The sequence below is a fragment of the Pantherophis guttatus genome, chromosome 1 (assembly GCF_059756535.1).
Source record: "Pantherophis guttatus breed Tessera chromosome 1, ASM5975653v1, whole genome shotgun sequence".
NCBI lineage: Eukaryota > Metazoa > Chordata > Lepidosauria > Squamata > Colubridae > Pantherophis > Pantherophis guttatus.
In genome coordinates, this window is record NC_142063.1 from 232628432 (window position 1) to 232645909 (window position 17478).

Below are 17478 nucleotides of genomic sequence, written 5' to 3' on the forward strand. Positions count from 1 at the left end.
AAGGCCAATAGGGTGGGGATGGTCCGGATCTCAGGAGGTAACTGGTTCCAGAGAGCTGGGGCAGCCACAGAGCAGGCTCTCCCCTGCGGGCCCGCCAGCCAGCACTGTTTAGCTGATGGGACTCGGAGGAGACCAACTCTGTAGGATCTTACTGGTCACTGGAAGCTATGCGATAGAAGGCGGTCTCGAAGATAATCTGGTCCTGAGCCATGTAGGGCTTTAAAGGTAATAACCAACACCTTGAATTGTGACTGGAGACCAATAGGGAGCGGAGAATTGGTGTAATGTGGGTGTACCTAGGTGCACCCACGACAGCTCGTGTGGCTGCTTTCTGGACCAACTGTAGTCTCCAAACACTTTTCAAGGGGAGCCCCATGTAGAGTGCATTGCAATAATCTAACCGTGAGGTGACAAGGGCATGAGTGACTGTGAGGAGAGCCTCCTGATCCAAGTAGAGTCACAACTGGTGCACCAAGCGAACCTGTGCAAAGGTCCCCTTAGCCTCAGCTGACAGATGTTGCTCTAATCTTAGCTGTGAGTCTAGGAGGACACCCAAATTGCAAGCCCATTCTAAGGGGGACAATTTCTCCCCCCCAGAATCTTATTTGAGATTATAATAAAATTCTGATTTATAGCTAAGATTGTGACTTAATACATACTTGACCAAGTAACATATATATGCCTAAACTAGACTTTAATTAGCTAGTACATTTCCACATTATGTAGAGAAATGTTAAAAGTTCTGTTCTTTGATTTCCCTACTTTATTTATGCCTAAAGTGGGGACACTGATTCGTGTGAGTTACTTTGATTGTAGGTTAATGAAAAAAAAATATTACTGGCATCACATCTCAATCCATTTTCAGAGATGGTACCTCTGTATTTAAATTTTGCATATTTGGGAATTAGCTCCAAATAAGGTAGTTTGATATTGCAGCCTTGTTTAATTTGGGAAGTTTATTTCTACTCTGCTCTAATTTATAGAGAACTGCAGGAAAGCTAGTATATTCTTTTGTTGCAGTTCTTCATATTTCATGCATAATCAATTTTCCTATTTATGGGAACTCTTGCTGCACCCTACCACCCAGTCTCTGGGCTCAAACTATTTTTCATCGCACTCTTTCCTTCACCTTCCCTGGCAAAAATTAGACCCCTTGTTTTGAGAGTCTTTTTCATTCAATAAAAATATTTATAACTTTCCTTTTCCTTCCCTAATATAGCTATGTAACCATAATCAATGGCTGATTGCAAAATTCCCAGAATCATTTCACCTTTGCAAGTCCAAGAAGCATTTTTGACTCAGAGGGAATTGGCAGTGAGGCAGCTAGAAACATTTGAAGGATTTCAAAGTTTTTGTTGACTTCCCCCGCCCCCCCCCCAGAACTGTGGAAGTCTTTGAAAAGGGTGCCATGATTTGAGGAAGATCTAAGTGAACCTGGTTCACAAAGCACCATGCCCCTTGCTTCTAGGAAGAAAGTAAAGTTACCGTATTATTTCATTTTGCTCTGTTTCATGGCTGTTGTTCAGTACAACACTTGACAAAAGTCTCCTCTGCTGGAGAGGTTTGAAGCTATGCTGTCTTCTTAAATTTCTCCAGTAGTGCTTGCTGAATTTGTAGGTGCTACTTAAGACAAGTTGCTTTACTTCTTTGCTTTGATAAAGAAAGCAATATTGAGTCAAAACTCCCCAAGAAAATCTAAGGCACCAAGCCCAGACTGTTGTAACCACCCTTCCTTTCCTAGCTTCCCCTTATGGCAAATTTTTTAATTTTTTTCGCAAGGTAGAGCATAGTCAATTTTTATTAATTATTGTGTACCATTCTCCTGGGTGCAGCCAAAGTTTTTTTGATACCCATGTGTGGATCTAATATATTTGCAACATACCCTGCAAATTTGTTGTGAAACTGATCAGCTGTTGCTGAAGGAAATCTCATTCATTTTTATTACTCATCCCCAGGCATAAATAAGCAAAGCTATTATGACAAATTCCCCTTAAACTTTATCATCTGAAACAATGGCAAAACTATGCAGGAAATGAGATAAGAGATAAGATAAAAAAATGTGGAGAAAAACTATTACAAAAGGCAATTTATTTTGAATATCACACTCAACTATAGTTCTCAATGGAACGGCATCTACATGGAGGAAAGTATGCAGTGGGGTACTCCAAGGCTCTGTTTTAGGTCCAATACTCTTCAACATCTTCATCAATGATTTGGATGAGGGGATAGATGGGGAACTTATTAAATTTTCAGAGGACACCAGCTGGCAGAAATAGCCCACACTCTAGAAGATAGGCTTAAGATATGGAAGGATCTTGACAGACTTGAACACTGAGTGCTATCTAACAAAATAAAACATACAGATAACAGTTGCAGGAATTGGGTATGTCTAGTTTAATAAATGTCTAGTTTAGTTTTGTTTTTTTTAAATTTGATTTATATGCCGCCCTTCTCCGGAGACTCAGGGCAGCTTACAATGCGTTAAGCAATAGCCTTTATACTTTTGTATATTTATACAAAGTCGGCTTATTGCCCCCACAATCTGGGTCCTCATTTTACCTACCTTAGAAAGGATGGAAGGCTGAGTCAACCTTGAGCCTGGTAAGATTCGAACCTGCAGTAATTGCAGGCAGCTGTGTTAATAACAGAGTGCTTTAGACCACTGTACTACCAAGGCTCTTGGTAATATAGTTTAAATAATGTCTAGTTTAACTGACATGGTGGCTCAGTGGCTAAGATGCTGAGCTTGTTGATCAAAAGGTCGGCAGTTCAGTGGTTCGAATCCCTAGTGCCTCCTAACAGGAGATTACTTGTCCCAGCTTCTGCCAACCTAGCAGTTTGAAAGCACATAAAAAATGGAAGTAGTAAAATAGGGACCACCTTTGGAGGGAAGAGTGCACAGGGTTCTGTGCACCTTTGGTGTTTAATCATGCTAGCCACATGACCACGGAGACATCTTTGGACAGCGCTGGCTCTTTGGCTTTGAAACGGAGATGAGCACCGCTCCCTAGAGTTGGGAACAACTAGCACATATGTGTTACCCTTACCTTAGTTTAATAAAAAGAAGGATTAGGGGCAGGGGTGAAATCCAGCTAGTTCTGACAAGTTCTGGAGAACCAATAGTGGAAATTTTGAGCAGTTTGGAGAATTGGTAGCGGAAATTTTGATTAGTTCAGAGAATCGGCAAATACCACCTCTGACTGGCCCCAGAGTGGGGTGAGAATGGAGATTTTACAATATCCTTCCCCCAGGAGTGGGGAGGGAATGGGGATTTTGCATTATCCTTCCCCTGGAGTGGGGTGGAAATGGAGATTTTGCAGTATCCTTCCCCTGCCACGCCCACCAAGCCACACCCACCAAGTCACGCCCACAGAACCAGTAGTAAAAAAAATGGATTTCACCACTGATTAGGGGTGATATGATAGCATTTTTTCAATATTGAAAGGCTCTGCCACAAAGAAGAGAGGTTCAATCTTTTCTTTGAAGGCAGGACAACAAGCAGTGAATGAAAAGTAAAGGAGAGAATCAACATTCTCTCCTTTACTTTTCTAACATTCTCTAAGGAGGCATTTTCTGACAGTTAGAACAATTAATCAGTGGAAAGATTTGCCTCCAGAAATTGTGAATTCTCTAACACTGAAGGTTTTCAAAAAGAGATTAGGCAACCATTTGTCTGAATGGTGTAGGGTTAGTCCTCAAAGATCCCTTCCAACTCTGTTATTCTGTTTCTGTTATCTCCTACAGACAATCTTCAAGCCAACTAGTAACTGGCTGGGTTTTGTAGGACCATCATAGATGAGTCATTCTTATTGGCTAATGCAAGGGTGTGCTGATTTAGTATCTCATTTAAAAAACTGAAGGCACCACACCTGCCCCACATTTCTGAAGAATTTATGCAACTGGACAAACATATAATTTGCCAGTTGATAAGATGATGGCCTTTACAACTCAGATCAGAAATTATATGTGTTAAAAAAAGTAAACATTTGAAATGTGCATATATAATCACTGCACCCGATTACATCTTTATTAGGTAACTTTTTTGAGTTGTGCTAGGATAATACATTCCTGTAATATTTTCCGCAAAGAGTATTTGTTGTTGGGCCAAGATATAGCCTGGGAAAGTGTTAAGAATCTCACATTTCTTCCGCTCTTCTTTTTAGAGATGTCAGCTCATAGATAGGCAAAGCAACACAAGGATTTCACAATTACAGTTTTGGGGAGACCACAATGAAATCACATTATCTCAGTCACTCCCAATTATCAGATTACAATGATTTCTGACCATGGGTACAATTGTGTAGTCAGTGCAATGTTCAGATCCTGTATGAGGATATCAAAAGCTGCACAAAAATTTACTTGCAATTGCTGAGATCTTACAGATTTGGGCAATTTGATTTATGTTATTGATTTTTTAAAGAATTATTTTCCTTGACTAGGTGCTAGCATCTTTGAAGCTCTTCAGTTGGCACTCATATGTGCTTCATGTTTAAATTGTGCTCTAAGGCAAATGATCTTCTTTATGGCTTGAAAATGAGAGTGGGTAACATCTCATTTTAGAAAAAGCTCAAACATAAACTTGTTTCCATTGCATGGAATCATGCAGGTAAAATGCCCCTGAAGCTTTACTGCTACCTTAAGGTGGTTAGAACAGTTTTTCCTTGCTACTTTCCAGAATGACCAGCATAGTTGGAATAGGAAATGGTTAAAAAAAAAACCTTGAAAATATTTTAGCTGCTGTATATCCTCTCCCTGTAAATACAGGTAGTCCTCAACTTACAACAGTTCATTTAGTGACCTTTTAAACTTACTGTCAGCCCTGGTGTGCCTAGCGACCCGGGGCTGCCATTCCAGAGTGGGAAGGAGTGACCGGGGCCATGCCATTTTGACTGAGGGAAGGAGAGCTGCGTAGCCATGCCACACCCACCAAACACTATCCCTGGATTGATGGATGATCGAGACCAGACCAGACCCGGCTGGACCTGGTCTCCGCCGCTGACTCCGCAGCTATGAAGTGGCCAAATCTACTGAGAAACAGCTGCAATAACTGAGAAGCGGAGTGGGCACCTGCGCATTGGGCGTGCCTCACCTGATAAGTTCCTGATGATTTCCACGTGAGGGGTGGGGTACGCACATGGCTGGGCGGGGCTGGGTAAGCACTCAAATTGTGGAGGGGAGCACTGGGCAGTTAGCCCTGAGTTTATTTCTTTGGTGATCGTCAGTTCGTGCCGGAGTTTTTGAAACCAGGACTGAGTTCTTTCCTGCAAGTTACCGGAACCTGACACTTACAACATCCCTGAAAAAGATGACTTATGACCGTTTTTCACACTTACAACTGTTGCAGCATCCCTATGATCATGTGATTAAAATTTGGCAACTGGTTCATATTTATGACATGTCCCAGGATGATGTGGTCACCTTTTGAGACCCTCTCAAAAGTCAATGGGGAAGCCAGATTCACTTAATAACTGTGTTACTAACTTAACATCTGTAGTGATTCACTTAACAACTGTGGCAAGAAAGGTCATAAAATAAGGCAAAACTCACTTAACAACCGTCTCGCTTAGCAATATAAATTTTGGGCTCAATTGTGGTTGTAAGTCTCCAACTACCTTTCAAGCCTTTTCCACCATTACAGTCCAGATGCCAGCAAAATTTTTCTGTTCTTGCATTCAAGGTGAAGTTAGGAGGTTTGTGTGAATCACTCAGGGTTTTAGGATCAGGAATATATTGAAGGACTGAGTGATGAAACCATCAAATCAAAAAGTGATTACTGAACCTCAGCAATAAAGACTAGTGATTAATCTTTATTGCATTATTATAATGATTGTTTGCTGCATTTCAGAATAACACTTTTAACAGGACCTTAATAGTATTATCAAAATATAATATGATTTCTAGTGCATAAAGGTATGTAATGGTGGTGTTATCAAGCCTCAATCAGGATGCAGGAAATATCATTGTATTTCCTGCAAACTTTTCCCTATAATGATATTTCCTGCATCCAGGATGTGGTTTGATAATGCCACCATTTAAATATCTTTAGATGCTTATCTTAATAAAATTGACAATTCAGCTAGGAACTTTCAAGGTCCATGGTGAGTATTATGGAATTTGAAAGTTCTTAGCTGAATTATCAATTTCCTTGTTTACATACTGGACTCTAGCAAACAGTAGACTCTAGCAACATTAGGAAACACATGCTACAATTTCAAAATAATGTGATGCTGTAATATATATTGAATTACTTACTAATGGCTGTCCATTATCTTGGGTAATTAGTGCCTCTTAAAAATTTCAGCAGTGACAGACATCATGTAATAAGGATATGAAGCTTTCTGTTAGCAATGCTCTGTATCATGGATTATATTATATATTATATATATTATATTATAGCTTTATACTCCTATTTATTTAGAGGACTGATTTAGATAAGAGATGAGTTCCTATCATTTGTCCCTGGGTGTAATATTTTATTGGGGACAATATCAAGAACAAATAAGATTTTTCCCCCCATAGCAGGTTTGTAGACAGGAAATAATTGAAGGATAAGCTGTCTGACAAGTACTCCAAGACATCTTAAAGATGACGTATACTTCTCTTCTTTGCTGATCTCATACTTATACAGCAGGGGTGAAATGCTCCCAGTTCAGACCGGATCGCCTGATCCAGTAGTGATGGCAGTGGGTGGTTCAGAGAATCGGTAGCAAAAATCCCTGTGCCCCCCCCCTTGCCCAGCTGAGCCGCACAATCATCAGAGGCTTTTTTTTTAACTTTTAAAAGCATTTTTTCTACAATCTCTTCCGCCAAAAAAATGCTTTTAAAAGTAAAAAAAAAAGCCTCTGATGATTGCGCGGCTCAGCTGGGATCATCAGAGGCTTTTCAAAGCATTTTTTTCTGCAACCTCTTTGGCTAAAGAGGTGGTTAAAAATGCTTTGAAAAGCCTCTGACGATCCCAGCTGAGTTGCCTGATCGGCAGAGGCTTTTCAAAGCATTTTTTTGCAACCTCTTCAGCCGAAGAGGTTGTAGAAAAAATGCTTTGAAAAGTTAAAAAAAAAAAAGTTGGCCATGCCCACCCAGTCACATTAACCCCCCCCCCGCCAAGCCATGCCCACAGAACCAGTAGTAACAAATTTTACATTTCAACCCTGTTATACAGGTAGTCCGCAACTTATAAAAGTTCATTTAGTGACTGTTCATAATGACAACAGCACTGAAAAAAGTGACTTATGACCGTTTTTCAAACTTAACCACCATTGCAGCATTCCCATGGTCATGTGATCCAAATTCAGATGCTTGACAATTGACTCGTATTTAGGAAAGTTGTAGTATCCTGGGGTGTCGCCATCACCTTTTGTGACCTCTGACAAGCAAAATCCACAGGAAGTCAGATTCACTTAACAATCACGTTACTAACTTAACAACTGCAGTGTACAACTGCACTCCTACTCAAAGTGGTCTGATTCCCCACAGAATAAATACCTTGGTGCAACCTTTCTTAGCCAGATAGCAAAGCTGTGCTAACTCCCAGCTACAGGATTTCAATTTCCATAATGAAAAAGAAAAAGGAACTGAAATAATAATGGCAATTTCCCTCTTTCATACATTGGATGAAAATACATAGTTGGATATAGGAAGTAACAGGCTTCCAGATAGAATATACACCAGAATTGATTCTTCTAGGAATAATGAAAAAGAAATACGAAAAAACGACAACATATATTATGCTACATATGACAACAGCAATAAGATTGGCATTTGCGCAATGTTGGAGAAGTTCGAACACACCCTCTGAAGATCTAACAATTAGAAAGATATTAGATTGCGCCGAGATGGATAAAATAACATTGGAACTGAAAGGACAGATGGATTCGGACTTTTACGTAATATGGGAGAAATGGTATAATTGGATTGAAGATAGAAAAAAAGGGAAATAACAGATAGTAGATTCTGTAAAATTATATAGAGTGTAGGAGAATATTAGTGTGATATGTAAATAGTCACAGTCATGCACAAGAGTTGAATAAGAATTGTTTAATTGTTAAAACCCAATAAAACTCAACAAAAGAAAAAAAGAAAAAAAAACAATGGCAATTTCCCTTCCCATCTGTATTTGACTCCAGTACCTATAGAATCCTACAGATAAAGTTTCTGGAGAGTCCTGGCAAAGTGTTACTCTTGGATTGTATCTGAAAACCCTTTTTTAAAATGGCCAACTGAGATTCTTTCCTTCCAGGCTAGATCACTGAGATTAACTCTCAGACGTGTCATAAAATTGACATGCTTGTCAAAGACTGAGCTGTTCTGCATAAGGAAGAGTTTATTTCTTATGCAACTCCCTTTGTATGAAGTCAAGTATAAACCACACCTCATGTCTTAGGCTAAGTGAGGAAGGTAGTCTATTTCCTAAAGATTCCCATGAAGGAGGAAAATGGACATTTGATGTCTCAGGGCTATGGCTGCTGCAGTTGAATGGGATTGTTATAGTATAGGAACTATTGATAGCAGATTCTGTCCCACCTATGGGACCACCATAAGGACTATCTGAATCATCTGGTTATAACTTAAGTCTGATATTGGAGCATTGAATAGTGGTCAATAGTTTGTGAGACAATAGGAAAATCTCTATCTATTGTGTACCACGGGTGGGTTCTACTTACCTTTACTACCGGTTCACAATGGGGCCGTGCTTGCTTGCTTGTTTCACGTGTGCATGCGCTTGCGCTTATGCGCTTGTGCAGAAGCATCCTGATGATGTTAGGGTCTATGGGCGGAGCCTCCTGCTGGTTTTACTACTGGTTCTTGCGAACCGGTCCAAACCGGGGGCAACCCACCACTGTTGTGTATGCTTGATGTCAAGGCACATGCTCTTCAGCATATATGCATTGGGACTGGGGGCAAAATGTAGATCTGTGGTTAGACATCATTCTAGGTTCAGCCAAAACTCTAAACTCTCTGGACACTTAACAACATACCCAAGAAATTGTTTACAGCAGAAGCCAAGATATTTGGCATTCTCTTCCCAGCCTTGTATGTACTCACAATGCATTTGTGTAAAACAATGGCTTGTCGTTCATTCTCCTTTCATAATATCTTCCCTTTAAAAACATAGAAATATGTTTATGTCATTTGTTGTTATATTGAGTTGTAACCTTAAATTTACTTGCTAGGAAATTACTCCACCAAAGCAGGAACTTATTTCCAAGAACTTGTACAATAGGAACACAAAATGATGTTATGATTACATTTAAGAATAGAACAACAGGAACCGATTACATTATCCTTTTTTTGTAATGCATATGTTGATATAAAGTGGGAAAAGGAGGAAAAACTAGAAGATGAATATTATTGTTTATTTATTTTATTTGCAGCAATTATATACAATAATCAAAAGACCCAAATATATGTTATTTTTCTCAAAAAGAAAATCTATTTTAGAGACTAAATTTAGATAGGGACATAAAATGGCACATATGTTATTTGAATAGCCTTTATCCCCAATCTTTGTAAATAAGCTGCGGATAACCATAAAACAGCAAGAAAATCTAAGTATGGCTCTTGTCTTATTTGATTCAAGCCAAATCCAAACCATTATCTATTGTATGATTCTAGTTATAGGCAAAACAAGCAAAGCTATTCTGATCACATCCTCTCTTTCCTCCTAACTGTTCAATAATGAAGTATTTTTTACAAGTTCTATACATAATCATTTGACAACAGCTATAGGTCTTCATTTACACAACAGCAGGATTTCATCAAATCAGTTATCCAGTTGTTTCCAAGCAAAGTATATAAAGAAAATTATGTATATCGTGGCTCTAGATTCTTGTGTCTGCTGTAATCCTATATAAATCCCATTTACTCCTGTGGGATGATATAGGCGTGTACCAGTGGTGGCCGTATTATAATTTGACAGAAGGTTAAATAGATATGCCATGATCATCTTTGGATAATATTTTAATAATAGCTATTGTCAATCATTGAAAAGATTAAAAATTATGGCTACTGTATCTGAGCCAGACAAGTGAGTAGCAGGACGGAGTTTTATGTCTGTTTGGTTACCAACATTAGATATGGAACCCTGATTAAAAACAAAGTGAAGCCTATACTACTAGGTTTTTAGCAATGAATCTTTCTAATATTTATACACTTCTTGTCAGCCTCAGCTTGCCTGCTTCAGCTGCCATAAGAAACGGGGGAGGGATAAATAGGGAGCTAAGGGGGGGGGGAAGAGAGCAGGAGTTGGTTTTGTCTTTGTAGGAGGGGTTTCGGTAGAAACGAAACTAAATGTCAAAAGGGGATGCCTGACCAACTGCCCAAACATTCCTGATGAATGACGCTGCCAGACGTGTTGCCACCTGACCTTTGGAAGACCTTTGCATTGGCTGATGATTTATAAACACAAGGGGGGGAAGAAGCTTAGTAGATGCATTTCGCGCGTTTTGCTCACTTCCAGCTTTTCCTGGGTTGTTAATCTTTTCATATTCAGTAAAAGTACCAAATTCTTCAAAATGCTTGAGTTTGGGTTTTTCTTTCCTGGATACTGAAGGAAGCATACCTGACATTAAGCTGGAAGTCAACAACCAGTCATCCTGGACAAAACCCGAGGGGACTGAAAAAACCAAAGTATGTCAGATCGAGGGAGTGATGAAGAAGGGAAGATGGGGGCAGCGAGTTCAACCGCCCTCCAGTCGGAAAGAGAAACTGCTGAATGGCTGGAAAAACTCCGTTTGGAGCCGGAGGAAGCTAGATGGTCCAAAGGAGTGGGGAGACTGCCGGACTGTGGGGAGAATCCCTGGGGAGTGACGACTTCCAGACCCCGAAAAAGGGAGGCAGTGTGGATGCAACAGCAGAAGGAACGGCTGATGATTGATCAAGCCTTGCAGCTTATCCGTGATGTGGAAGAAAGCAGAAAAAACCGTGAGTCCTTTGAAACTCCTGTGGAGAAGGGGGAAGCAGACCCCAGGGGGGAGCCCGAAGAGACAGCCTGCGGGGGAGAGGAAGAGTTTGAGGAGGGAACATCCCAGGTTTCGGCAGCTCGAGGAAGAGAGGCAGCCGGCCAGAGAATCCCAGCCCTGCAGGCCCCCCCCCGCAGACGAAAAAAGCCCAAAATCCCCCCCCTTCCTGGGAAGTTTGATGGAAATCCTAAAACCTTGGGATTTTTCCTGACCCAAGTGTGGAACCACATGCAGGATTGGGGGGAGGACTACGAAACAGAGGTGGCTAAAGTCAGAAGCGTTGCGAATGCCTTAGAGGGAGTGGCGGCTGAGTGGATGGTGGTTCTCCACAATAACAACTCCCTCTTGCTGAGAAATTACAACCAGTTCATGAGGGCCCTTAGAAGGCGGTTTGAAGACCATTTAGCTGAACGAAAGGCGAGACTCAGAATGAAAAGCATTCAGCAGGGCCGGAGGCCGGTGGCAGAGTATATCCAAGAGTTTCGTGAACTGGCACCCTATATGACAGGCTGGTCAGAAATGGCTCTTTTGGAGAGTTTCAAAGATGGATTGAATGAAGAGATATATCGAGACTGCAGGAACATGGGGGTCCCCGATGATTTGGATAGATGGTACATAGTAGCTGAGGATGTGGAGATCGAGCTGAAACGGAGCGAACTTCGAGGAAGACGGATGGGGGACCAGTCATCCTCTTTCTACCGTAAGGGGGTGCCCAAGATGACTGGCGGGAAGACCGAATTCAAACCCAAGTCAAAGCCCTTCACCTGTTTCAAATGTGGGAAGGAGGGTCACCGGGCGGCCGAATGTTTCTCCAAACCATCGCCAAAAGCCACCGGGTCCAGCCAAAAGAAAAGCGATAAAATACCCGCCAAAACCCGCGGCACCGCCCTGAAGGGAGAAGTCGTTGAGTTCACTCCCCGTAACCAGGGTGAGTTGGGAACTCCGACCAACGATGATGACAGCGAGACGGACTCCGACTCCGACACCGACGAACGGGTGAGTCACACGGAAGAACCCTTACTCATCCCCGTAGAAGTAAGGGTGCCCTCCACAGGAACTCACGTGCAATTGTTAGCTCTGTTGGACTCGGGGTGCATTAGGTGCATAATTAGCCCCAAAGTAGTGGAGGAAATGGGACTGAGACTGAAAACTTTAAAAAGACCCATTGCATTTTGTCAATTAGACGGGTCGATTGCAGGAGGGGGTCCAGCTAGTTTTATGACCGAACCCCTTGAACTACAGTTGGGGAATCATGTAGAGAAGCTCAGCTTTATCGTAGCACCTGGCATGGAAAGGCCCCTGATTCTAGGACTGCCCTGGCTTCGTAAATGGAACCCACGAGTAAATTGGAAAACAGGGGTCCTGCGCATCCGTACGGCAGAACCAACTCCAGAAAAGGAAAGCCCCTCTCTAAGGGACGACTTAAGACAAGAAGGGGCAGCAGTAGCCATTAACTATATTGAGGGAGAAGAGAAAATTCCAAAGGAATATTGGGACCTCAAGGAAGTGTTTAGTGAGAAAGCATCGAATGCTCTGCCTCCCCACAGGGCCACTGACTGTACCATTGAAATACTCCCAGGGGTGAAGCTTCCCGAACCAAAAATATACCCCATGACACCTCGAGAATTGGGGGAATTGCGAAATTTTATTGACAAAAACTTAGAACGGGGATTTATCGAACGAGCCAAACCCAAGGTGGCAGCGCCAGTAATGTTTCGCGAAAAGAAAGATGGATCCTTCAGATTAGTTGTTGATTATAGAAACATGAACACCATTTGCGTGGAAAATATCTATCCCCTCCCACTTATGAAGGACATGTTGGCTCATTTAGGGAAGGGGAAAATTTTTACCAAACTTGATTTAAGAGAGGCATACTACCGAGTGAGAATAAAAGAGGGAGATGAATGGAAGACAGCATTTAATTGCCCACTGGGATTGTTCCAATTTAGAGTACTCCCTTTTGGACTACAGGGGGCCCCGGCTGTATTCATGCAGTTGATCAACGAGGTGTTACATGAGCATCTATACAAGGGGGTGTTGGTCTATTTGGACGATATTCTAATTTATTCTGACAACATGGCCGACCATATAAGATTGGTTCGAGCGGTCTTGAATAAACTCAGAGCAGCTGAACTCTATGCCAAACTTTCTAAATGTGAATTCCATCAAGACAAAATCGACTATCTTGGATATCGCATATCGCATGAGGGAATAGAGATGGACCCGGAAAAGGTCCGGGCAGTAACGGAATGGGCCGCACCACGCACCCGTAAACAGTTACAGAGTTTCTTAGGGTTTGCAAATTTCTATAGACAATTTATCCCCTCTTTCGCCAAAATCGCACTGCCAATTACAAACTTGCTCAAAACCAAAGGGGAAGTGAAACCCAAACCCTCGAAACCACTAGAATGGACTATGGACTGTCAGGCCGCTTTCGAAAAGCTGAAACGATTGTTTGCAGCTGAACCTGTGCTCAAACACCCTGACATAGACCAACCTTTTGTAGTACAAGCTGATGCAAGCGACGTCGCCGTAGGAGCAATACTTTTGCAAAAGAATGAGAATGGAATATTACAACCCTGCGCTTACACCTCCCGTAAATTATCCGAGACAGAAAGGAGATGGGCCATATGGGAGAAAGAAGCGTTTGCAGTTAGATGGGCACTGTTAACATGGAGACAATTTTTAGAAGGGGCGAAACACCCTTTCGAGGTGTGGACTGACCATAAGAATCTAGAAGCATTAAAAACACCACGCAAATTGTCACCCAAACAGGCACGTTGGGCCCAACATTTCAAGAGATTCAATTTCACTTTACGTTACCTTCCTGGGGGAAAATTTTTTATGGCGGACGCACTTTCCAGATTACCACAGTACAACAGCATAAAGAAGGACTTGGTTCAACCAATGATCCCCTTAACTCAATTGGCAACACCTGTCACTACCAGAGCGCAAAGTAAAACCGAGCCGGAACTCTCGGGGGATTTACTAGAAAGGTTACGAGAAGCGCTAAAATCTGACGAGTGGTTTAGAATCCACTCGAATGAATGCACCCTTCGCGACGGACTAGCTTGGGTTGGATCGAAATTGTATGTTCCGACCACATTAAGACCAACCATATTGAAATATGCACATGATGCCAAAGCCGCAGGACATTTTGCATTTGTCAAGACTTTACATCTTGTTAAGAGACAGTTTTGGTGGCCTGCACTTAAAAAGGACATACAGGCATATGTGGCTAGCTGTCCAGTATCTGCCTCGGCTAAAAGACCTCCAGGAAAATCCCCTGGATTACTGCAAGGTGTGGCTAGACCGAACGCCCCATGGAAGGAAATATCTATGGATTTTATTGTGGACTTACCAGACAGTGAGGGCTGTACTGTCATTTGGGTAGTAACTGATTTGTTTTCCAAACAAGTACATTTCATACCTTGTTCAAAGATCCCTTCAGCAAAAACCCTCGCAAAATTGTTTATTCGGCAAATTTACCGACTACATGGGTCTCCAAAAAGAATAATTTCTGATAGGGGTGTGCAATTTACTTCCAGTTTCTGGAGAGAATTTTTGAAATTAATAGGCTCCGCACAGGGGTTGAGTTCCAGTCACCACCCTCAGACAAATGGGGCTTGTGAAAGAACCAATGGGGTGCTCAAAGAATACCTTAGGTGTTACGTTAATTACCAACAGGACAATTGGGTAGACTTGTTGCCATTTGCAGAAGTGGCATATAACAATTCTGTGCACAGTAGCACCGGATTCACCCCTTTCAAGGTCGCATCGGGCCAGGATTTTGTACCCATTCCCGAGTTACCTCAAGATAATCCCCAAAATCCCTCCTTGATGGACTGGATTGAACAATTAAGGAGCACCTGGGCAGTGACTCGGAAGGCATTAGATGAGGCACAGCGAGCTCATAAAGCGCAAGCCGATAAGAAAAGATCCCCAGCTCACATTTACAAAGTGGGAGATAAAGTTTACTTGTCTACCAAATACTTGCAGACCACCCAAAAGTCCAAAAAGTTGGGGCCTAAGTATGTAGGACCATTCCGTGTGATTAGACTGATTAATCCAGTGACAGTTGAATTGGAATTGCCAAAAACCTTGAGACGAATACATCCTGTATTTCATGTTAGTTTATTGAAACCTGAACATTCATCTCCTCTAAGGGCTGATCAAAGCACCCCTCCAATTCCCATTCTCATAGAGGGGGAGCAAGTTAAGGAAATCTTGGACTCTAGAAAACACCATGGTAAAGTCCAATATTTAATTGCCTGGAAACATTTTCCTCTATCTCAGGCTGAATGGGTAAATAAACGGGATGTCCGAGCTCCCAAGAAAATACAACAATTCTATGCCAAATACCCAGATAAACCATAAATATTGTATATATTCTGTTTCTCTCTCTTTTCTTTCCTTTTATTTAGGACTAACGTCTCTTCTCCAAGGGGGGCCGAATGTCAGCCTCAGCTTGCCTGCTTCAGCTGCCATAAGAAACGGGGGAGGGATAAATAGGGAGCTAAGGGGGGGGAAGAGAGCAGGAGTTGGTTTTGTCTTTGTAGGAGGGGTTTCGGTAGAAACGAAACTAAATGTCAAAAGGGGATGCCTGACCAACTGCCCGAACATTCCTGATGAATGACGCTGCCAGACGTGTTGCCACCTGACCTTTGGAAGACCTTTGCATTGGCTGATGATTTATAAACACAAGGGGGGGAAGAAGCTTAGTAGATGCATTTCGCGCGTTTTGCTCACTTCCAGCTTTTCCTGGGTTGTTAATCTTTTCATATTCAGTAAAAGTACCAAATTCTTCAAAATGCTTGAGTTTGGGTTTTTCTTTCCTGGATACTGAAGGAAGCATACCTGACACTTCTTCAAAATTTATATGGTGATTCCTGCTTCAGCATATCAATCTTTGCAGTCAAGGAAGCAGAACAAAGCCATTATTTTAAATGGTATAGATCAGCGGTCACCAACCTTTTGGACCTCAGGGACCACTAAATTCATAATTTTAAATCCTGTGGATCACTAATATGATCTGCCTAATGACCAGCCCATTTAATTGCCTATCTACTAGAAATATTCTTTGTTTTTCTTCTGTGTAACCACAACTACTAATTCTGGTATGCCATGAGATTCTACCATGCTAGGTAGAGTTAGGAATCTCAGTTGTAATAAAACTTTCAACACAGCCATTTGAATTTTATGTCTACATTTGTGTAGCAGTAGGGAAAACTGAGTTAAATATTGCATATATTATAAGGGGTTACAAGTGCAAAAGAAAAAGGAGGGCTTACCTGACTTAAAATTGTATTTTGCTGCTTGCTGTTTTGTTTGGATGGAAGAGTGGATGTTTTGAATTTAGAAGGATATGACATGAGATTTGATTGGCCCTGGATGCTTGTGGTACAATAAAGTCAAGGTTAATGTGGATTTTAAAAATCATTACATTAGACCTGCCATACTGAGAATATGGAATAGATACAGACCCAGAATGTGCCCGAAAACACTTTTGTGGCTCTCAGTATGAGAAGCATTTTATAAATGAGAAAGAATAGGCAAATACCAATGGCTAAGTTATTGTGAGAAGGTAGAATTTTATCTAGGGGAATGTAAAATAAAATCAAAAGAGGAACTGGAGTCAGAGTTACAGTATATAGTTGTCAATGTCGCCTTATTTGCAGTTATTAGAAAGTTTTAGACAAAATAATTTATTATTTTGAACATTGTAAGACTGAATTTGAAATATAATACACATTTGTACATAAAATGCATGTACAAGTGATAAGCATAGAGCTGCCAAAAAATTGAAACAGAAGAACAAATGAAATAAAGTGTGCTAAATTTTTTGGTTATAACATAGAGATGGAACAATGGCAAAATATGTGGCTTAAAGGATTGAAATTCACTTTCTGTTATAATTTTAAAGAGAAGTCTTTTAAAAATATGTGCCATTTGTATATGTCAACAGAGATATTATTTAGAATGTATAAAGGCACTTCAAATTTCGGTTAGAAATGTGAACAAGAAGAAGGGACATTTTATCATGTTTAGTGGATGAATAAAAAAGCTAGAAATCCTGGATTCAAATATACTCATTCAGAAGATTTTAAAAATTAATATAGATAGTCCTTGACTTACGACCACAATTGAGCCAAAATTTTTCGTTGCTAAGTGACAATTCACATTTGTTAAGTGAATTTTGTCCATTTTACAACCTTTCTTGTCATAGTTGTTAACTGAATCACTGCAGTTGTTAAATTAGTAGCACAGTTGTTGAGTGAATCTGGCTTCCCCATTGATTTTGCTTGTCAGAAGGTTGAAAAGGTGATCACATGACCAGTCAGTTGCCACGTGTCTGACATTAGATCATGTAACCATGGGGATGCTGCAACAGTCGTCAGTGTGAAAAACGGTCATACGTCACTTTTTTCAGTGCTGTTGTAACTTCAAACGGTCACTAAATGAATTGTTGTAAGTCCAGGACTACCTGTCTACGAGTGAAAGCAGAGATTTTCTTTTGGGA